Below are 24,570 nucleotides of genomic sequence, written 5' to 3'. Positions count from 1 at the left end.
AATCATGTCTAACAGAAAACATAGACAAAACCCTAAGTGTGTCATAGCCATTGACCCCATCCTGGGAGCGGGAGCCGCGAGCTAGTCAGATGGTATCGGTGTTTATTAATTTGGCAGCGGAAATTTTTATCAGGACCGTAGTTAGGAAATAGTTTCAGAGTTTTAAAACACCAAGATTTCATAATAAATACATGGGATAAAACAGAAGTTTTTCTGATAATACATTTATAGGGATAACCCTAATTATTGAAAATATAATCTCCTTTTTATTTAGGTAACTTTTATAGCCACTTTTCTAAGCCTTCAGTGCTCTTTAGCTAGCTTCTATTAGCTTTACACTAAGTTACCTGAAACGCGTTTTAAAAAGTTTTATCAGCAAGAAATACTGGTGAGTGCATCCCAGTTTGATCAAAACAGTTTTATAATTTCACAGTATTGAGAGCGACTACAATGTTTATATCTACCCAATTACCACCCACGGTACTGTCAATCCTGACTTGTGGTCATGCTACTACTCACAGTGTAGTAACAAGTAATGTATACAAAACCCCAACATACCGACAGTAATTGTAGAATACATGAACTCAATCACTGTTAAATATACTTTAAAATAATTGAGGTTTTGTAAAAACAGTTTATATAAAAATAAGATGTACTCACAAACAGTGAGAAAAAGTTAATGTACTCACATTTGTAGACTTAGGTATTTCTACAGGCTTCCTGGTAATATTATAGCTTCCTGTTGCTTCTCCTGGATTTTATTTATTAAATTTAAACAATGCACATGTGTTAGTAAGATAACCCAAATTACATTAGTCATACTACCGAGACAGAACTCCAACGAGCTGAGTCAGGCAGAGCCTTGACATGCGTTACGGAGCCCTAGATCAATCAGGTAGGGTAACTAATACGTAACTGGGGGTTATAATACTTACAACGAGGCAGAGCTTCGGGCTTTAGGGGTATTTTGGTTAATAATTCTGCCTATAGAAATTGAGAGAGAATTTAGAATTTTGAACGATTTGAAATGCAGATCGAAGCTCAATTTATAGTCTGGTCAGGGGCGGGTCACGCCCCGCGACGAACTTCTGTCTCTCCCTCGCGAAATGTAGATAATGTTTTATGGTTGCTGAGTCATCGAGTAGGTTTGACGTGTGTTGGGACACGTGGCCATCAGGGTGTCCGGCAAGTAACAGGTTGTTGCGCCCCGTGACGGAACTTGTGATCTTGCTCGCGGCCCGCGAGCGACAATAATTATTGTTTTATTTTGACCTTTATTAATATAAAGGTTATACGGGCTCGTTTATCGCACATGGTGTAGATCCCAATATCAATCCGGATCACAGTGGTTGGTTGTTTTAGCCCAAAACACCTATTGATTAAGTGTTTGAGCTATGAAAAGTCAAGAATGATCAAAGATAAAGGTGAAGCTAATGGATTAATGAATACAACAAGTGTTGTATTGAATCCAAACAATGAAATAAATCAATAGAGCACCTTGGATATCAGATTTGAGCACAAGAACAATGATAGAATGTAAACAACACCAATATTCATTCAAGAGCCAAAAGCTTGAGTTGGTTACAATACAAGGGCTATATATAGTGATCCTGACTAGCCAGCAAATTTATAAATTTGCTGGAATCTTATCTACACTAGGTCAGGAATCCTAATTCTATAGAATTACAAAATAAGCCCTTATACTATCAAAATAGCTACAAACCTCTATTAAAACTAATCCAGCACAAGTATCAACGATCTCAAAAGTTCCAACAATATCCCCCCTAGATCGTTGCATACTTGTCTTCTCATTCTTCAGTTGTTTCTGCTGGATTCCCTGTAGCTGGCTTTTCAGGCTCTGTAGGATTATCTTCGTTCGTTGTCGATTCGGGTGGTGCTTGAGTTTCGACTGGTGCAGCCGGAGTTTCTTGAGTGGTAACAGCTTCACTGATTGGTTGATCCTCCATAGTGGCCTCATATGTGGATGAGGCCAGAGGTGATGTTGTTGTGGTGGGTTCAGTTGTTGAGGCAGAGGTCCTTTCTTTCGTTCATGCTTCTTTTTCTTCCTTGCCTCCTTCTTCTTTTCCTCAGTTTCTTTTCGTTTCTCAATTCTGTCTACCATTTCCAGCATTTCTCTCTTTAACTTCCAGGCTCTTTCAACTGCTCTCTGAAATAGCATAGCCTCCTCGAGATTTGCATTACCAGCTCCCACGTTTATGCGGCTAGCATTCAACACTGTTAGATCTGAGAGCCCAAACATAAAAACATCCATAGTTCCAAGATACGAATATCCACATTTTCGTTGGATCTGATCACAGCTTCACCTGTTTTGCTATCATAGAACCATTTCTTGAAGTCGTTGAGGGCAACAGGAATTTCTTCAGGAAGTTTGATTCTTGTGACCACTTTGGCAGGATTGATCACCCACGTCACCTTTCCCTTCCCTGTTATTGGATCAATGGTTGTTTTCGACACTCTACGTCTGGGACGCTGCGGGCTATGATTTGGGAAACCCTTGTTGCTTTCTTTAGCGATTATGCGCTCAAAGTCTCTGCCGATCCCTCTTTCTTCTGGATTTAGGATGTCCAGACGACCAAGCTCACGCAAATCCCACCTGGGAAGTGTAAAGAGATCAAATCCGGTCTGAAAGTACTGAATCACGCCACCAAGTCTTTTAACCACAAACATTCCTCTCAGGTTGTCATACATCCAGCTAATGATTCTGTCAGTAGCTTCACTCTTTTCGACAGTTATCACCTGATAAAAATCAGGGAGTCTTTCTCTTTCTTTCTTGAACCATTCTGGATGCTGAGGAGAGAAAGTTTTTCCATTTTCTTGCTCATAAAGTACTTCCTCTTCCAGACCCCATTCGATGAATCTAGCTGGCATATCATCTCGGTCAACTTCCTCTTCATCACTTTCATCTCCCTCAGTTGCCTTTTCAACCGATTCCAGGCGTCTTTTCTTACCCTCAGCTTCTTTCTCCTTTCTGGCAGTTTCTTCCTGTATGAAGGCTTCAAAGTTGAAGATTTCATCAAAGGAGAACATGGGATTTATTTTCAACTGCTCGCACACATTTTTCATCATTCTATACATTTTCTCTAACCCCATCTGCTGGAATCTGATAAACTTTGATTGCCTGGCCATGTAGGCGTTCATCTCTTTATTTTTCTTACGCTGATCCTTAATCTTCTCTCTCAAAAAGTTTGTGTCGTTTACTTGATTTTTGAGAAGGCAGATTTCCTTGGCAACAGATGGACCGGTATCTTTGATCAGTTTATCGTAAAGCTCTTGAAAGGGACGAACCCTCTGTGGAGGGACCGGTGGCTTTGAGAACCTGGTTGGCTTCACAGGAGATACTTTGGAAGAGCCTTTGCTTGCTGAGGCTTCATCAGGATCAACAATCAACGCATCTACAAAATCGTTCAATGACTGAACTTCTTCAATAACAGTCTCTGGTCTTTCGGAGGCTGATATTTCTTTTCTCTTGAGTCTCTTCTCCCTCTTTTCTTTTTCCTGCAGGACAAAAATTTCCTTCAAATCTTGAATATGATGACGATGTTCTTCAGTCTCGGCCGCCCTGATGCTTGCACTCATGAGTCTTTCAGGATTTTCAGATGTCTTTTTCTTCTTAGGTGGCTCATCTTCAGCAGCTTGTTTTTCTTTCCTTTTTCCCTTCGAGCGCTCTTCCTTTGCAGCTGCCTCAGCTTGCGCTTGAGCAGCTCTTTGCTGTTTTTCTCGAACTGCCTCCTTGTATTTTCTATATGCTTCTTTTACCAGTGGCAATCTTTCAGCTGGATACATCCAGTCGTGCAGCATTACCCATTTATTTGTCTTGATTTCTGTAAACTGGCGACTTGTAGGAACGTGAAATGTGTAGAGATCTCCATCATTAGGGGGGTTCTTGTATTAATCATTGATTAACATTTGGATGAACCTTGGATACATCGCCCAAGTCGGCCCACTGACATTTTCCAGCATATTGTTGAAGATTAAACCAGAGATGTTGAACTTTTGATTCACACATAAATTTAACACAGCTGCTGACCATTCCAAATTTAATCCGTCGAACCCACCTTTGCGATGAACTAAACTCATAGCAAATACGTGAACTATGAACCTCCAGTCCCTTGTGAGTTCACCTCGTTTAATCTCATTCTTGTGCCGAAAGTCTCCTACATACCCCATTCCCCGTAATCCATCCAAGATATCATCTTTCTTTAGCGAAATTGGATCGTTTGCGTTGTCTTGCAGCTTTAAAACTTTGCGAATTCTTTCTTCAGTCACCTCTATTCGTTTGTTGCGCACAGTTGAAGACATCCCTCTTGCGTTATTGATAGTTTCAGGCTTCGCGTTTTCCCAGAACTCTCGAATGTGAGTTTTGTATACTTTAACAGCTGTTTCGACCGCGTATCCGATTCTGCTTGATCGAACCCATCTAGCTGCATCCTCAAAATCCCGTGGCACCTGATCCAGATTGATGCTTTGATTATGCTTAGACGTTTTATCCCATTCTATGTTCTTCACCATCCTGAAAATCTTTGAACAAATACGAATCTTGTGACAATTTTGTTAAGAGAAGGTTTGATAATCAGCAACAATTAGCGAGAATGAGAAAGAGACGATTTTTGAAAAATTTGAAAAATGACGGTTTGTTGGATATTTATAGATGAAACTAGATAACCAGCGAAATAACAGTTTCGCTGGTATCTTAATTTCGCCGCCACTGGAAGGTTTTCAAAACAATTTTAATTTCGCTCGTGGATTTCAAACTTTCTTGTAAAACGTGCCCAGTGTTGTTTAAAATGTTATTTATTTCGAAATATTCACAAACTTGATAGAATTTGGGCCATTTTGACTCCGAACTTCGAATTTTCAGCTCTGAGAGGTTCCATTTGATGCAGATTTTCTTGAAATATTTGACGCTCGCCTAACTTACCTGCAGAAGATCATATCGCCAACACTTGTCAATTTCTTTAATTATTATTATTATTATTATTACTAGCCAGGGCACAAGAAAAACTGCCAGTATGTTTGTCCGCTTAAATCCATGCATCCTTCTTTCAACGTGCCTTCGGAGAGCATTTTTATCATGTTTTTGGTAATATTGACAAGTCTTCGATGGCCCTCACACCAGCTATTGAGAATAGAGATATTACGCCCGTGGGTCCCACATCAGGACATACCCCCGCGATCAAGGTATGCATAAAGATTCCTCATAACATGTGAGTATATTGGCTTCATTATCTTCAACGATAGAGCAGAGATCAGGTCTGTACTTTCGTACAACAGAGATCCCAAGAACTATCGAGGGCTAAGATACATAGTTCGGTGAACAGGTCAGTACCGCCGTACAGCAGAGTGACCAAACTAATCTATCCAGGGTTTTTGGCCAAAAATGGCGCTTATTATGAGAAGGGTTTTGGCCAAAGATGGCGCTTATTAGGAGGGGTTTGGCCTTTTTTAAGGCACTTATTATTAAAAGGATATCATAGCGTCTAGGTCAGCATGTATCTGGATGCAGCAGAAGAACAAGTATGATATCCCCCGAATGAAATACCAATATAAAGACCCGAAATCTCAGACTTTGGCAATCTGTCAACGCAAGATTCAAGACCATTAAGTCATATGCCGCAACGGTTACCCACTGAGATGCGTAATGCTTGAGAAAAGCCAGAATTCTTGTGTAGACGTTATGTATTGCTCCCTAACAGCAGTTTACTCGTCGGTGTTGCTGAATCTACCGACACGTCGTTGCTTAGTACCCTGATTTCTTTCTTTTTGTTTTATGTTTTTGCAAGAAATGACAAAGTGTTAGCAATTTTCTATCACTTCCTCTGGCAGGAGTCAGACAAAAACATCTGTTTTTGGATTTTCTGAATATATCCCCCCTAAAATCTTTATTTTTGTGAGTCCATTTGCCCGAAAATAAAATTTTAAACAGAAAATCTTTTTGGTGGGCGACATTTTTCGATACTTGTTTTACTCTCAACAAATGGTTTTTTTTAAGGGATATAGTATTTACGGACGATTTGGATCACAAGATTCATTTCCATTCAAGGAAATTAACCATTTCCAACCAGGTTACCAGCTCGTTGAATCGAGTTTTATCAAAGGCTTTCGTGAAAATGTCGGCCTGCTGCTGGGTTGTATCCACCGGCACCACTTGAATATACCCCTTCTCGTAGGCATCTCGAATTGCGTGAATTCGAATTTCAATGTGCTTTGTTCTTGAGTGGTGTATGGGATTCTTCACAATTCCCAGACATGCTTCATTGTCGATGAATATAGGAGTCTTCATGATGTTGATTCCATAATCCAACAACTGATTTTGTATCCAGAGAACTTGTGAACAGCAGCTGTAGGCCGCAGTGTATTCTGCCTGTGCTGTTGCAGTGGACACCGTTATCTGCTTCTTGCTTTGCCATGAGATCAAACGATTTCCCAACCAATGGCGGAAACATCGGGATGAGACGAAGTGTGAAGATTGCTCGAGACATCATAACGCTAATAATTGTGACAGGTATTTAAATAATCATTTCATTCAATTTCTAAAGGATCAATTACAAGTTTTGAAACAAAATATAACAACTTGAATAATAAAATAACACAATATGAATACAATTCTTTTTAAGTGTGTATCTAAGCATCCTACTAGATTCCATGCATCGTCAACATCCACCTGTAACATGTTAAAATAAAGTCAATGCAAAAGCAAAGGCGAGCACACAAGGTTTGAATAGTATAGCATAAGTATAAAAGCATTTTACTCGAATCCACATGACAATTTGTAAGCAAGGTAATTAGCATACATATCATTACGTCTAAACCCAAAGTGTCCACTAGTATTTAGCATCCCTCGCCACAAAAGTGACGAGACCGTATAGTATAAAGACCTAACAATCCCCCGTCGGGTGGTGTGCTACTCCTATAGCGCTATAATTGTTAAGCGAGGGTATAAGATAGTAATGGCATAAAGCATGTATTATCAAGCATAACAAGTAGCATGTATATCGGATTGAGTTCGCAAAGTACGTTTAAATGTGTGTAAGTGTAATTTTTGTATGGTAACATGTTACAACCCAAAAGTGGTTTAAAATGTAAATGGGTCGAGTGTACTCACAGTGGTTGCATTTGGAGAATTCTCGAAGTGTCGCACGAGTAAAGATTGGAGAATTCCAAGAGATTGAACGAGAGCACTTAACCTAAGTATGAAATACGTTTACGTCTAATTAATATTTATAAGTTACATATTACTCCTAATACTTATTGTTTATAACTTGATTATTTATGTTTTACAATAAACCTTTAATGTTATAAAAGAATTTTGACATAGTTATTAATTCATTTGGGTATAATTCTTAATACCTTTATGTTATAACATAAAAGGAATGGTATTTAAAAAAAATGAAGGAACCAAAGACATGTAGGGTAACTTCTGATCACATGCTAAACCAGAGGTATTCTGTTTTGGCTCCAGTTAAAATATTCATCATAATAATTTCAAACTTCACTAACGAAATACTAACTTTGATCTTTGTGAAAATATATGCACAATTAACAAGAAAGCAATACCGGTTTCATTAGAAAATAAATATACAAACACAACTGTTATCAAACTTCCAGATTTCAGATTCGGGTTTAGGCGATTATTAAAATGAAATTTAGTAACAGCTCAAGGAAATTTAGCAAATATAAACGGGCAACAAGAGTTATACCGAAACGGCGGCAGGCGTCTAGTCCTGTCGTGACCTGAAACCGACCCGAGTTACACCGTGTTGAGCTGAAACCCGAGCACCCGAAATAAGAACAGCTCCAAACCAGAACTGAAACTCGACTTAAACCAACTTGAACCGGAACAAACTGAAACATCTAAACCAAACCCGACTGTCACCGGAAACCGGTAACCCGAGCCGACTGGTCTAGATCCGAACCCGAATCGGAACCACCACTACTGCCGCTGCTGTCGGCCGTGGCTCCGACGACGGCGCCGTCGGTCCTCACCGTCTTCATCATCGATCATCTACACCGACTCGTAACCATCGCTCTCATCATCGTCCCGTCACCGGCACCACCTGAAACATAACGAGACCGGCCGGAAACTGACGTGGTTCGAACCGAGACAAAAGGACTCAAGATGAACAGAAGAAAGGGAAAGTCTTACCGGAGAAACAGGCTTGAACTCGAACCAAGGATGCCGTAGACGAGAACGGGCACCTCCGTTGCTCCGATGAGAAAACGGATGCCGGATTCGTGATCAGGGGGTTCTGTTTAGGGGGTACGCGCCTTCACCCCCCCCCCGGAAGTCGATCACCGGAGCTTTGCCGGAAGTCGGTCACCAAAAATGGAACGAGAGAGAGGGGAGAGCTGCGTGTGTGTGTGTGTGCGGTGGTGTGAGTGTGTGTAGAGTGTGTGTGTTTAGCTTTAAATAGGTAGGGTTTGGTATGTTGGGCCCAAGGCCCGTTACTCGTTTCTAGCATTTTGGAGGAGCGCGGTCGCGTCTACGAGGTCCGTTTTCGAACCCGAGTGTCCTGAAATGTAGTAAAATGTAGTTTTAGGTACAAAACGTGTAAAATGATGCCGTTATTTAATATTTGACGCGTACGTTCGTCGTTTCGTTAAATAACACGGGAGTCGTTTCGGTGGTCGTTTCTAATCCGCTTTTCGATCCGATTTCGCCTGTGATTCTACAAAAAAAAATAGAAGCGAATACAAATTTTCGAAAAATATATAGAAATGTGAAATTACGGGGCATTACAGTCTCCCCTCCTTTAGGAAATTTCGTCCCGAAATTTATTCAGAAGAAAGACTTGAAAGGGTTTTGGCGAACAGAAGAGGATTGTTTAAAATCGAGGCCTTGGAGTTGAGACAAAAGAGAATAATTGAGGTATAAGGGTGAACGATTGATCAAGTAAACGATTATGAGTATAAGAATCGCATAAGTAACAGATAGACGAAAGTAGCGTGCTAAGAATGAAGTCTCGTCGTGGATAAACGGATAAATGCGTTTGTGAGTTGTTTAAAGTTTGTATTAGGTCCAAAAGGTCTACAAAACACTGAATTTCTCACGGCACATTTTACGAAAGTTTTGTAATCTAGTGAAACACTTATATATAGGAAGTACCAACGGCGTATCCACCATGTTTTGACCACGTTACGTCCGTTTCGTATTCGGTGTCATGTTACATCCCGTGTCTTACCATACACAGTAGTACACTCTATGGTTTCTCATACGCTTATCACTATAATCCCGTGTGCACCCGCGATTATATTGACCGTCGCATAATCCGCATAGCTTGTACTAGTCGTGTATGAGTCAGGGTATACATAATTTAAAATTAAGAATGTGTACGTGTAAGAATGTAGTATGTAAGCAAGTTCATGCTTAAGTATGTATGAGACCCACATAAGCAAATCACTCGGATTATTCTCGCGTATGGGTACGAACGTATGAATTATGAGTTTAAGTATGAATATGTACGTATGTATGAGCATAGATATGAATATGAATACATGTATAAAACATGAAGGTTAAGTATGAGTAAAATATATGTGTATGAATATAAGTGTATCAAAGTTGTGTAAGTGCAAATGGAAGCATAAAGTGTCTGAACATGATTGTGAATGTACTATTAGTATGAATGTAAGTACAACGTAAATGTATAATTGAGAGTGTATGTATAAACGTAAAACGTATGAACTTTGAACCACGAGTATAACATAAATATGTAAGTGTGAACATAAGTGAAGGCGTAAAATGTATAAGCATGGATGTAGAAAATAATGATTTTATTTATAGTATAAATCGAAATACACGAGTTTATGTGCGTAAAAGATCGAAAGCTTTGAGTATGAAAGAAAAAGTGAGCGAGTGACACGCGTGAGATTGTTGTGAGATCTTGACTAAAACGTGTAAAATGGTATGCATATGTAGTTGTTGCGTAAAACGTGAAGTTAAATAGTTTGAGTTGTCATGAAATGCAGAATCTAGTTTGTAAATGTAAGGGAATATAAAACAACTATTGGTTACGTGAAACGTGCTTTGTAAAAAGAATGGAAATGCTACTACGGTTTTAAAAGAGATTATATAACTTGAAAAATTGTCGGTCCTTATGAAGTTTCCTTGTCCACGTGTTTTGAATTTAATTGACGTATTGAGTGAGGTTTTGAAAAAAAAGGTTTTAGAGATTAATAAGTTTGCGTCATTTTAAGCAACTTTGTGTTAGAAAATTTTGAAACTTACAGCTTCTTGTGAAAAGTTGATCCTTAGAAAAAGGAATTTGGTACACGAACTTAGTGATTGTTGAAAATATTTCATTGGTTTTGAAAAGGAGTTTTAGCAATGCTTAAATATTACTGGTAATATTTTATAGGTGTGTGCGAAAAAAGTTGATTTGATTCCCTATTGAAAATATAAAATCTCTAGTTTAATGATATGTAATGAGCTTGTTTCAATAGTTATGTTGAATACGAAATTTCGTGGGCAATGGATTTGTTAGATCGACTAAGTTAATGAATAGCAATTCGTGAAGTTTTGAAATTTGAGGAACAAGCGTCCGTGGAAATGTTAAGAACTTCATGTGTGTGAGCTATATAAAGATAGATTGTAGGGTAGGAAATTCGTTTATATAAACAATGCATTTTGAAATAATTAGAGATTTGACTAATGATAAATGATTTAGATGTATAAATGATCGTGTTTACATAACATAGTCTATTAAAAGAAAGTATCGGTAACGATCACCTAGGTAAGGGAATCACCCCTAACCCATTGGTGAGGTCGTTGCAAGATGAGAAAAAGAAGCGGAGTTAATCGTCAAGTTAAGGAAATCACTCCTATCTCGATGATATGTCTCTGCTCGTTGTTACAAAAGCGTAAATAAAATTACGTGAAATCATTCATGCAAATAATGTATAATCGTGTGAAAAGTAAGAGTATGATGTTGCGCAAAAAAAAATGAAATCGCGAAAAATTGTTCAAAATTGACAAAAGATCGAAAATAATAAAGCGTAAGCTCGAATAAAACTTGGATTGTTCCAAACGGAACATTGACTAACCAAAGTGGTCGAAAGATCTTTTGAAATTGAGAAACATGTTTTGGCCTAATAGGTGGAATACTCTCGCCGATATCTCGGTTAACGGTATTCACCCTTCCAGTTATTACATGTTCCCAATCCATCGAAAATTTCGAGACTTGGCGGGATTTTTGAAAATCAAGGAGTGGGGCTAGTCGACAAGGTGCGGGTTTCACCCCTAACTTGGCGATTTCGCATCCTAAGTGTGGTTGGTACTCGTCGGGTCAAAATTCAATTTCAACACTTTGACGAGGGTCCACTAGAATTTAAAATTTGAAATTTCCATTAAGATATGGATTTCACTCCTAACTTAATGGTAAATTTCATGCAAAAATAGAATCGAGCGAGATGAGAGTCGTTTACCAAATTGTGGGTTTCACCCCTATTTTGGTAAACTCGTCCCGTTTGTGTAATATGAGTGTTGTCAGATTCAGAATAATCGAGTAAAATGCATGAGGGAAAGAGTATGTTAAATGAATAAACAAACAAATAAAAATGCACAATGAAGTATATCAAGAATAGCACATAATGAGTGGGACAATAAAACATGTATTAGCACATAATAAAGCAAGTATAACATGTCAAGTGTTAACACATAAGTGACATATATGCTTAAAAGATCAAAAGAGAATAAATAAGAGTAAATAAGGTGGCATGCAAGTATTTCAAGTAAAACGTAAGAATAAAGCTCTAAAACTATAGACTAGGTTAAAGCATTCCTACTTTTCCTAATTCCCTATAGTTATGGCTCTGATACCAATCTGTCACACCCCAACCAATGGCGGAAACATCGGGATGAGACGAAGTGTGAAGATTGCTCGAGACATCATAACGCTAATAATTGTGACAGGTATTTAAATAATCATTTCATTCAATTTCTAAAGGATCAATTACAAGTTTTGAAACAAAATATAACAACTTGAATAATAAAATAACACAATATGAATACAATTCTTTTTAAGTGTGTATCTAAGCATCCTACTAGATTCCATGCATCGTCAACATCCACCTGTAACATGTTAAAATAAAGTCAATGCAAAAGCAAAGGCGAGCACACAAGGTTTGAATAGTATAGCATAAGTATAAAAGCATTTTACTCGAATCCACATGACAATTTGTAAGCAAGGTAATTAGCATACATATCATTACGTCTAAACCCAAAGTGTCCACTAGTATTTAGCATCCCTCGCCACAAAAGTGACGAGACCGTATAGTATAAAGACCTAACAATCCCCCGTCGGGTGGTGTGCTACTCCTATAGCGCTATAATTGTTAAGCGAGGGTATAAGATAGTAATGGCATAAAGCATGTATTATCAAGCATAACAAGTAGCATGTATATCGGATTGAGTTCGCAAAGTACGTTTAAATGTGTGTAAGTGTAATTTTTGTATGGTAACATGTTACAACCCAAAAGTGGTTTAAAATGTAAATGGGTCGAGTGTACTCACAGTGGTTGCATTTGGAGAATTCTCGAAGTGTCGCACGAGTAAAGATTGGAGAATTCCAAGAGATTGAACGAGAGCACTTAACCTAAGTATGAAATACGTTTACGTCTAATTAATATTTATAAGTTACATATTACTCCTAATACTTATTGTTTATAACTTGATTATTTATGTTTTACAATAAACCTTTAATGTTATAAAAGAATTTTGACATAGTTATTAATTCATTTGGGTATAATTCTTAATACCTTTATGTTATAACATAAAAGGAATGGTATTTAAAAAAAATGAAGGAACCAAAGACATGTAGGGTAACTTCTGATCACATGCTAAACCAGAGGTATTCTGTTTTGGCTCCAGTTAAAATATTCATCATAATAATTTCAAACTTCACTAACGAAATACTAACTTTGATCTTTGTGAAAATATATGCACAATTAACAAGAAAGCAATACCGGTTTCATTAGAAAATAAATATACAAACACAACTGTTATCAAACTTCCAGATTTCAGATTCGGGTTTAGGCGATTATTAAAATGAAATTTAGTAACAGCTCAAGGAAATTTAGCAAATATAAACGGGCAACAAGAGTTATACCGAAACGGCGGCAGGCGTCTAGTCCTGTCGTGACCTGAAACCGACCCGAGTTACACCGTGTTGAGCTGAAACCCGAGCACCCGAAATAAGAACAGCTCCAAACCAGAACTGAAACTCGACTTAAACCAACTTGAACCGGAACAAACTGAAACATCTAAACCAAACCCGACTGTCACCGGAAACCGGTAACCCGAGCCGACTGGTCTAGATCCGAACCCGAATCGGAACCACCACTACTGCCGCTGCTGTCGGCCGTGGCTCCGACGACGGCGCCGTCGGTCCTCACCGTCTTCATCATCGATCATCTACACCGACTCGTAACCATCGCTCTCATCATCGTCCCGTCACCGGCACCACCTGAAACATAACGAGACCGGCCGGAAACTGACGTGGTTCGAACCGAGACAAAAGGACTCAAGATGAACAGAAGAAAGGGAAAGTCTTACCGGAGAAACAGGCTTGAACTCGAACCAAGGATGCCGTAGACGAGAACGGGCACCTCCGTTGCTCCGATGAGAAAACGGATGCCGGATTCGTGATCAGGGGGTTCTGTTTAGGGGGTACGCGCCTTCACCCCCCCCCCCCCGGAAGTCGATCACCGGAGCTTTGCCGGAAGTCGGTCACCAAAAATGGAACGAGAGAGAGGGGAGAGCTGCGTGTGTGTGTGTGTGCGGTGGTGTGAGTGTGTGTAGAGTGTGTGTGTTTAGCTTTAAATAGGTAGGGTTTGGTATGTTGGGCCCAAGGCCCGTTACTCGTTTCTAGCATTTTGGAGGAGCGCGGTCGCGTCTACGAGGTCCGTTTTCGAACCCGAGTGTCCTGAAATGTAGTAAAATGTAGTTTTAGGTACAAAACGTGTAAAATGATGCCGTTATTTAATATTTGACGCGTACGTTCGTCGTTTCGTTAAATAACACGGGAGTCGTTTCGGTGGTCGTTTCTAATCCGCTTTTCGATCCGATTTCGCCTGTGATTCTACAAAAAAAAATAGAAGCGAATACAAATTTTCGAAAAATATATAGAAATGTGAAATTACGGGGCATTACATGTTGCAGTGGACACCGTTATCTGCTTCTTGCTTTGCCATGAGATCAAACGATTTCCCAAGAATTGACATCCTCCTGATACAGATCTGCGATCTACTTTACAACCTGCATGATCACTGTCAGAATAGGCAATAAGATCAAAATTACTATCTTTAGGATACCAAAGACCTAGTTTCGAAGTTCCTTTGAGATAGCGGAAGATGCGCTTTACAGCAGTTTCGTGAGATTCCTTGGGATTTGTCTAAAATCGAGCACAAAGACAGACTGCCCACATAAAGTCCAGCCTGCTAGCCGTCAAATACATCAGAGAACCGATCATCGAGCAATAAAAGGATTTGTTTACTGGTTTTCTTTGAGGGTCTAGAGTAAGCTCTGTCTGAGAGGCGAATGGGGTGCTTGCAACTTTACAGTCGTTCATGTTGTACTTCGTGAGAATATCCCGAATGTACTTGGCCTGATGAATGAGAATCCCATCCTCCTTTTGCTTCACTTCTAGCCCCAAGAAGAAATTCAGCTCTCCCATCATGCTCATTTCGAATTTTGCCTTCATGACGGTCTCGAATTCTCTGCACAACGCCTCGTTAGTTGACCCGAAGATGATATCATCGACGTAGATTTGAACCAGCATTACATCTTCCCCGATCTTCTTGGTGAGGAGAGTCATGTCAATCTTTCCTCTGGTGTACCCACACTCTAACAAGTAAGTTGACAAAGTCTCGTACCAAGCACGTGGAGCTTGATGAAGACCATAGAGCGCTTTGTCCAACTTGAAATAGCGACCTGGAAAATGAGGATCTTCGAACCCTGGAGGCTGACATACGTAGACTTCTTCCTTTACTTTCCCATAAAGAAAAGCACTCTTTACATCCATTTGGAAAACTTTGAAATTTCTGTATGATGCATATGCCAGGAATATTCTGATTGCTTCCAGTCGTGCAACCGGAGCAAATACTTCCTCGTAGTCAATCCCTTCTTCTTGACGAAAACCTTGCACTACTAATCTGGCCTTGTTCTTGATTACCACTCCACGATCATCCATCTTGTTACGGAAGACCCATTTAGTACCAATTGGAAATTTTCCTTCAGGTAAATCTACTAATTCCCAAACTTTAAGCTTCCGGAATTGAGATAGCTCTTCCTGCATGGCCTGGACCCAACTAGAGTCTTGAATAGCGTCTTCGATGTCTCGTGGAACGGATTGCGAAAGAAAAGCTGCAAAGAGACCGTTGTTGATGCTTGACGACTGCCCGCGTGTACGCACTCCTTCTTCGACTGCGCCTATGACGTTTTCAAGAAGATGATTTCGATTTGTCTTGTATCCGGCATTTGTTAGAGACTCAATCTGCTGCGGAAGGTTGGTGAAGTGTTCGTCCACGTAAATCACTGGTGGATCATCTTCTTGAGTTGGTTCATCCACATTCGCCTGTGAGGAAGAAGCACCGTTTTCTTGGGTGTTCTCAGGCGACGTGTCACCAGTTGCTTCATTCACAGCAAGAATAGGATCAGCGGTTGATGGAGATAGACGGGTGGTAAACGATGTTAAGCCAATGTCTGATGAGTCAAACAGTGGTTCAACTTGAGTGTCTTCAACGGGTTCTGTTTCTGGAGCAACTTCCGGAATTTCAAAGGTGTTAAAAATCACACCCACATCATAGAACCAATCAGGAGTACTTCCGGTATTGGTATAGTTTCCTTCTTGAAAGTCAACATAGTATGATTCAATCACCATCTTTGTTCTTTTGTTGTAAACATGGTAGGCCTTCTGTGTGGATGAATACCCCATGAAGTAGCAGATATCACCCACTGCTTCAAATTTGATGAGATTTTCCTGAGTGTTTAGAAGGGTGCACGAACAGCCAAATGGTCTGAAGAAGTCAGTGAGCGGCTTTCTTTTGAAGAGAAGTTCATATGCAGTCTTTCCATGTGGTTTTACAATGAGTACCCTGTTTAGAACGTAGCATGCTGTATTTACTGCTTCTGCCCAGAAGATGATTGGAAGCTTTGAATCCACCAGCATTGTTCTTGCAGCTTCAATCAACGTTCTGTTCTTGCGTTCGGCGATTCCATTTTGTTGGGGAGTTCTGGCTGCACTGTATTGGAGATGAATTCCCTTCTCTGCACAGAAGGATATAAAGGTCTGATTTTTGAACTCGGACCCATTATCACTTCTGATAGACTTCACTTTCAGTTTGGTCACGTTTTCAATTAGCGGGATGAACGATTTAAGAACTTCAGCTGTCTCGCTTTTAGCTTCAAGAAAATAGACCCATGAAAATCGAGAGAAATCATCTGTAATCACCAAACAGTAGGAACTTTTAGCAAGACTTTTAACACTAATTGGACCAAAAAGATCCATATGCATCACCTGAAGAGGTGCAGTAATCATATTCACTGCTTTGGACTTGTGCGATTTCTTATGTTGCTTTCCATGGGTGCATGCAATACATTTTTCAGAAAATGGAAATTCTTTAATCAGAAGACCTCTTACTAAGTTTAACTTAGAGAGTTTGTTCATATTTTTGAAATTAACATGCCCCAATCGCCTGTGCCAAAGCAGTGACTCCGACTATGAAGCCTTAGAGATCAAACAGGTCAAGTTGTCATTTGTCTTGGCATTTTTCATGTTGAGCACGTATGTGTTGTTTTGTCTTGGAGCAGTGAGCATGATCATTTCTGCAGGAACGACATATCCGGGCTTGAGGAATAAGCATTCCATATCATTGAAAAGCACCGATATTCCTTTGTCACAGACTTGTGAGACACTTATGAGATTGTAGCACAACTCTGGAACATAGTTGACATTTTCCAACGTGAGAGCTTCATACACCACATCTCCTACTCCAACGATCTTCCCTCCTTTCTCATCTCCAGCGAAAGAAACGAAATCACCATCGATGAAGCGAAAGTTCTTCAGAAGTTCCTTTAATCCAGTCATGTGCCTGGAACATCCGTCGTCGACATGCCAGATGTACTCCATGAGCATACGAAGCCATTTCTGGAGTTTATTCTAATATACAAAAATATACACAAATTAGTTTGATCTTCTTAATTTTCACCAACTCTAGCTCATGAGCTTCAATCTTCTCTATGAACTCACTCAAGCTATAATTCACGAAATCCGAACAGTTCTTCAACATCATTAAGTATGTTCCCCATTCCTCATAGGGAAGTGCATCGCACAATTTGTCTATCCATTCTTTATTCGTCTTCTCAATGTCCAACCTTCTCATCTCTAACACCAAATGACAGTACCTCTCGATAAGCTGTTTAGTTGATTCACCCTTTATCCCTGTGAAGATGTCAAACTCTTTCTTTAACAAAGCCGTTTTGCTTTTAATCATTGACGCGCTGCCTTTGAACTTTTTCTCTAATGATTGCCATATTGACTGTGAAGTATCTTTGTGCTGTAGTAGCACTAAAATATCTTCTTTTACCGCTTGTTGCAGGATGCTGACCATCTTCTTCTCAGCTTTGAATTCTACCTGTTCTACATCCGTCAGACTTGCAACTGTCTTTTTTATTCTCATCCCGTCTAATGGAGGCACATACTCTCTTTCGATCTTAATCCAACTCTCTAAATGATTGGCTTGTACCCAATTTTTAAACCTCACTGACCATCCTGAATATTCGTCCAAACTCATCAGTTTGGGAGGTTTCTGCATCGTACCAAGCTCGTTCTCTAGACTCACATTCTACATAATACTTGCTTGGCTTTGAGTAGCACCAACACCCGAAAACATGTTATAGAAATCTTGACTATCCATTTTCAGACTTAATGGAAAAATTTTTCAAACAGACACAATAAGCGATCCAGAAACTTTCAAGAAGAGCGATCCAGAAATTCACTAAGAGCGATCCACACACTTGCACAAAGAGCGATCCAGAAACTTTCAAGAAGAGCGATCCAGAAACTTTGCACTAAGAGCGATCCAGCACTTGACTTTTGGAGTGGTCCACAAGAACTTTTGAGCGATCCAGAGGTTTCAGAAAAGCGATCAAAGAGTGACAGATAAGCGGTTCAGCAAAACATACTTTCAGGCGGTTCAGAAAAGCGATCCAGCACCTAACATGACCATTTGGAGCGATCCAGAAAGAAAATTATGAGCGATCCAGGAAGAATTGCACTCAGGAGCGGTCCATATAAGCGGTTCAAAGATGACGTCAGAGCGGTCCAAACTTCACGAGTGTTTTTAGTACACTTTTAGTCTGAATTTTGGTCCGAAACTTTCAAGGGTTTACTATTACTGTATTTCCCACCTACTGTCCAAAATTCAGTCCATTTCCACCGCTAAATCAGTCCAGATCTACAAAAGTCCAAGAAAACTACTTCGTATCTAGCAACTAGCTTACAACTGGCTCTGATACCAATTGTAGGATTGAGTATGATCTCACTGAGGAGTCAATAGAAGCTAGAGCCTGCTAAAAATGTGGCGGAAACACATTTTATCATGATACGATGATGTACGGTACAGAAAGGAGTAGAAAACAGATAGATCTACACTTTAATCACTTTTACTTCACTTGATAACAATTGCCAGAAGGTCAGCAGTTCGACGTACAGGACAGGACAACGTTACAAATGAAATGAGCACAGGGGTATATATAGATATCTGGAACCGCTCATGTGACATGTCCACATGAGCGATCCAGCTTGGGTCGCTTTTGTGGACAACTGTCACAAAAGCGGTCCAGCAACATTACTTTCATACAAATACACTTTTAACCCCTGAGCTATTACAAAATAACCTATCTAGACCATATACGTTAATCTAACTTCACAAAGACGCAGGCTTTAGACATAATGTACTAACAAACTCCCCCTTGGATGAAGCCGCAGTCTTTGTCTTTGAAAATTGGTCTTCAGATAGCAGCTTTGTAATTTTCTTCACGCCCTTTAGGCTTCCTGCTCAATGCAACTCTGATCTTCTCACGCTTTCGCTTCTCTGCCTTCTCTTCTTCCTGTTGTTTCTTCAAAAACTTTCCTCTTTTCTCTTCCATCCTATGATTTTCACGTTCACGTTCACGTTTAGCTTTCTTCTTCATATTTTCATCCAATGCCCACCAAGACGATTTCCATTTGCTTTCGGAATTGATTCCTTTTTGAAAGCACAGTGATACCACACGCTGGAATTGTTGAGCTTGATCTTTATCTTCTGCTTTATAACGAATCTTGTGAATAAACAAGCATTCGATGTCTTTTGCCGAACAATTCACCAGCCACATAGGATCATAGACACGAATATATCTCAGCTCACTCCCAGCTCTGTATGTAATGATAGCTTCAGTTGTAAGACAACTATACACCCAATCAATGAACCCTTTGTAAAAATCTTGTTCCATTTCTGGCATAGGAATCGTCGTCATGGTTCTTGGAGGCTTTACATTCAGAATAGTTTCCCGTACACCAGTTTCAGGATCAACTCTTTCAACCCGTCTTGGACGATGAGGTTTCCATTTCAGATAACCTCTGAGAGTCTCATACTTGATATATCCCCACATTGCTTTATCATTCTGTCTCACCTGATACTCCAACGTTCTCACCTGAGATAACTCATCGACATCCCACCATGGTAATGACATAATGTCATATAAACGTTTAAAGTATTGTACACCATATTCTCTTCTAACTGCATAGGCGTTGACTTGAGGAAGAAAACCCCAACTGATGATATCACCAAGAGAAATAGATCTATCACGTTGAAAAAACTTCAAAGGCCTCTTGAACTTTCTTTCATGACTGTCTTTAAACCATTTTGAATGATCTTCTTTCTCAACATTTGATTGACTTACTTGTTCAGCTTCTTTTCTCAAGCACTCGAACACATTATCATTTACTGCTTCAGTCACCTTCTGACGTAACTCATCTCTGTTTTCAGCTGCGAAAAACTCCATTAACGTCGGAAGTTTTGATGTATCTTCAGGGACATCCTCATTATCAGAACAATCCTCTACTTCAACCCTATCGTACTGATCTGCATCCTCAACATAGTTATACTTGTAATCTTTCTGTTTATTGATATCAAAAGATTCCAGATCAGCTTCAAGATCAATTGGATTCTCGGGATTTACATCATTTAACATCTCCCTATACACGTCTAGACATAAGAACAGGGGTTCGTGATGCTCTACAATCTGATTCTTGCTCGACTCCCCCTTTCCCCCAGCTTCACCACTTTCTTCATTAACTGTATCGTTTAACAGATCTTCAACGACTTTTTCTTTTGAAGCTTCAGTAACTCTCACACCAGAACCTCCTGCAGCGTCATCGTCATCATCACCTTTTGAACTGTGACTGCTTGCAGAATAAACAAACTCTTCCTCATCATCATCTTCATCATCCTCTTCTTCTTCGCCACCAATTAATTTTGGCGATTGAATTTCTTCTTCAATTATACCCGGAACTGAGGATATAGGCACTGGATTATCTACCACCATTGAAGGCACAATAGACATTACAGAACTTCCTTCAACAGCTTTACCTTTTTCTTTCATTTGCCTTTCTACTTCTGCTTTACGTTCAGCACGAAGATCCTCTAACTTCAATTCTTCATACTTTTGTTCCACAGACGTCTCCAACATACTTTCCACAACCCTATTCAGCATGTAGAACTTATGTTCATGTAGTGCTTTAGCAGCCATAAGTTCTTTGTTCTTCAGCTTATAGTACTCGTTTTCACTTTCCCGACGACTCTTCTCCTCTTCTAACTCAGACACTCGAACTTTCAAAACATCAATTTCTGTCTGATCAACTTCAATCTTTAGTTCCAACACTTTGTTTTCACCTTCTAATCTCTGCACTTTTCCAGCAAGAGACTTTTCTCTTTCAGCAATTCTTTTACATTCATCCGCCAACTTTTTGTTTTCTGCTATCACCTCATCAATTCTCTTTTCCAACTTCAAGACTTGAGAATTGTTTGCAAAATCAAAATCAACATCTAGCAGATTATCATGCGGTATTGCAAGACCTCTACTTGAAGAACCATGTTGTGTTTGAGCAAGAGGAGGTGTACCAAAAAGATTTTGTGAAGAATAGAATGTTTGATATGGAGGTGGTGATGGTGGAAACAGAGGAGATGATTGTTGTTGTGGAATAGGTTATCTGGGTGGTGTTGAATGTGATGGAGGAGTAGGTTGTTTTGGTGATTGTTGTGGTGTTGGTTGTCTAGGTGGTGATTGATGTATTGGAGATTGTGGAGGTGTTGGTTGATGTGGAGGTGTTTGTTGACGTGGAAGTGTAGATTGTGTTTGCATGATCTTTTGAGGACGCTTTAATACTTTTATCTTTGGAGTAGCCTTCTTTCTACCTCCAGCTTTCTTTTTACTCTTAGGAGTAGATTGAGATGCAGAAATATGTTCTGGAGACGGTTCATAAGGTGCATCTTCTTTCTCTTCTATCCTCCTCTTTCTGAGTAACTTCTCTTTTTCTACCTCCTCTCTCATTCGCTTTTCACGTTCTTTTGCATCAACTACCTCAAACACAGACCCACTAGAAGAACTAGTAGTGTCTTTATCAACATCGTCGCCTTCAACATTATCTATCACTTTCTCTTTCTCCTTTTGAACCTCAGAAGTAACTGGTCTATCAACAAAATCTGCTTCTGTTGTGAACAAATCAGTCTCAATTTCAATATGTGCTACACTAGCCGCCTCTTGTTCCTTTTCAATGTTCACCTCAGGAACTTCTTCTTCAGACTCATCTATTAGCATAGTTTCAGCCTTCTTCTTTTGTTTCTTTCTTGGCTTTGATGAAGAACCTTCACCTTCAGCTACCAGAGATACAAGTCTACGTCTGCGCCCAGACTCCTTCACATACCACTCATTCTTGGTTGGTTTGAAACCCTGAATTATCTTCAACTCTGCAGCATACAATGCTTCTTTCATTTCTTCTTCATTTCTCCAGTTTTGATGATTTTCTGGATCAGGATCCACATAACTTGCATCTTTAAGTAATCCGAAGTGTTCAATCACCAACTCCGGCTCTGGATGATGAGGATGGTACTTGATCAAGTTCTTCAATGAGATATTAGACATGTGTGCTTGAATAAGAAGATCATCTTTAATGTGTCTGTCAATACCAGGATAAGCACGATCAATCATCATTTGAACAAAGCGTGGATATCTCCAAACTCTAACATCTGACGTTAGATTCTCCATCATATAATGAAAGATGATATGCGAAAAGTTGTATTTTTTGTTCAACACTAAAGCAGTTAACATGTTCATTTGATAATCCCTCATCTGATCATAACTACCCTTTGTGTGACTCAGGGAAATCAAAATACAGTGAATCAAGAACTTGAATGACTTCTGAAATTTTGACTTTAAGTAGTTCCCAGTATTCAACGTGCTTCTGTATCCCAAACGTAGCATGCAACCCTTCATCATTCGTTCAGGAAATCTAGTTGGGTAGTTAGCTTCATCAGGAAAATTCATAACTTCTCGAACCAATGCTTCGGTCACTAGTATAGTCTCTATCTTTCCATTCACTTCCACTTCTGCTGAAATCACTTTGTTTTCCTCGTCATACTTAGCACTGTTCCAGAATCTGCTGATATGTGATCGATACAATGGCCTCTGTTCCGTCATTGCTTTCTTTACTGGTATACGATCCATATAACTCAGAATACTGCTGAATTCAGATAACAACGGATATTTCTCCACATCTAAATCCACACAACTGTTGTGGACTGGATCGAACAACACATTCGTAGAAGCCTGCATAACAACAACAAAAATCAATACTTAGAAAATTTTGAACTTTTGAAACTTGACTAAAAAGCGATCCCAGATAAGCGATCCAAACTCATTTCAACCATAAAAGCGGTTCATAAGCTGTACACCCTTAAAGACAATCCATAACTTTTGACTAAAAAGCGATCCTAGATAATATTTACACAAAAAGCGATCCGCCCCTGGTCACATAAGCGATACAAACCTAATATGTCTTAAAAGCGGTCCTGGAATGTACCCAAGAGCGATTCAACCAAATACACAAAAGCGGTCCTAGAGTATGACTTATGAGCGATTCAAAACAGGACCTATAAGCGGTTCAAGGTACATCTGCTCGCAAAAGCGGTTCAAGAATGATCTATGAGCGGTCCTCAACAAACCCAACTGTAAAAGCGGTTCACATATATACAACGTGTAACAACAGCTTAAAACTTAAAATTGATTCGAAAATCAGATTCAGCTGAACATTCCGACCCTAAAGGTGTCTTTTAATTTTGTTAGAATAGCCTAAAACATCCTAGATCTAGATCTAAACATCTTCAGTTCCGACAACCCTCATCTAATGTACAAATCTCATCAATTAACATGTAATACACCACCTAATATCATCATGCGACACTAAATCAACAATCATTTCACACAAAAACAGACATTAACATGTTTAAAACATGAATCGTTCAGACACACACGCCGACAGACATGGTTTACCACATTAAAACTGAAATTAAAAGAAGATTTACCTTGCCCATGATGTAAAAAGTAGTAATCTATCACGAACAAGCGAAAACACGGTCAAAACAGCATGAAATCTTGATGAACACGATAAACAAGTGGAATCGCCCCAGAGACAATCGACGTATGAGCAGTTTAGGGTAATGGTAGAATAAGCGGGCCCTGTTCTTTATATATGAGGGACTGAACCGCTTATTCGTCATGCCCTATGAGCGGTTCACACTGTAACTTGTCACATGAGCGGTCCATAGATGTCATAAAAGCGATCCACTCTTAACTTTTTCAAAAAATTCAATTTTTAATCATTTTTCAACTTGTTTGATTTCACATGCTGGCACCCAGTTGACCAAGTCCAAGCTAATGACCTTGAAACAACTGATTGATCTTCCAAGTCCAAGTTAATGGCCCTGGATGATCAAATTTATGAAGTACTTTGTTATTTTGCTTCAAAAATAGTTCAACTTAATGAACTTTTCAACGTTTTCAACCATTTACACCTTTTAGCTTTCAAACATCATACCAGATCTTTGTTTGCAATCACAGCTTACCCAACCCTCATCAGACACCTACATGATCTGCACACAGGCTTTGAACTTCCCATCCCCAGTATCAGTTGTCGAAACTAAAATGAGAAAAAAATCTTTTTGGGTTTTGTGACACCTGTGTCACTGTGACCGTCAAACAAATGCCAAACCAATGAAATTTTGTATTTCATACTTGGGAATTGTGAAAATATGTGTATCATTTGCACATATCAATTCTTGTTCGATTTCGGGCTTTAAGTCGCTTTCTGGAAGGTTATACACGATCTGATGCGTAAATATAACCAGTTTAATGCAACAAACACTCCGGAATAGTGACATAGGCTTAACATACCTTAAATAACCTTTACATAACTTAGAAATAAGTTTTGGATGGTTTGGTATGCCGAAATCAAGTTTATT

At 39.4% G+C, this 24,570-nt stretch overlaps 2 long non-coding RNA genes across 4 annotated transcripts; both read right to left on the bottom strand.

Moving 5' to 3' along the window:
- Positions 1-6,495: 6,495 nt before the first annotated feature.
- On the bottom strand, positions 6,496-9,183 carry LOC118484103. Of its 2 annotated transcripts, XR_004872676.1 has the most exons (5): positions 8,606-9,183; positions 8,165-8,531; positions 7,719-8,075; positions 7,124-7,205; positions 6,496-6,682 (listed from the first exon to the last, which is right to left on the bottom strand). It is a non-coding gene; the product is annotated as an uncharacterized LOC118484103 (long non-coding RNA). The 2 variants fall into 2 exon arrangements; XR_004872675.1 differs by having other exon boundaries at positions 6,501-6,682; positions 8,165-9,177.
- Positions 9,184-11,312: 2,129 nt separating this feature from the next.
- On the bottom strand, positions 11,313-14,155 carry LOC118484102. 2 transcript variants are annotated; one of them, XR_004872674.1, is made up of 5 exons: positions 14,012-14,155; positions 13,568-13,937; positions 13,122-13,478; positions 12,527-12,608; positions 11,313-12,085 (listed from the first exon to the last, which is right to left on the bottom strand). It is a non-coding gene; the product is annotated as an uncharacterized LOC118484102 (long non-coding RNA). The 2 variants fall into 2 exon arrangements; XR_004872673.1 differs by having other exon boundaries at positions 11,884-12,085; positions 13,568-14,152.
- Positions 14,156-24,570: the final 10,415 nt, after the last annotated feature.

The sequence above is a fragment of the Helianthus annuus genome, chromosome 11 (assembly GCF_002127325.2).
Source record: "Helianthus annuus cultivar XRQ/B chromosome 11, HanXRQr2.0-SUNRISE, whole genome shotgun sequence".
Lineage (NCBI taxonomy): Eukaryota > Viridiplantae > Streptophyta > Magnoliopsida > Asterales > Asteraceae > Helianthus > Helianthus annuus.
Note: the sequence above shows the minus strand (reverse complement) of the source record. Positions and strands in the feature narration are given on the sequence as shown.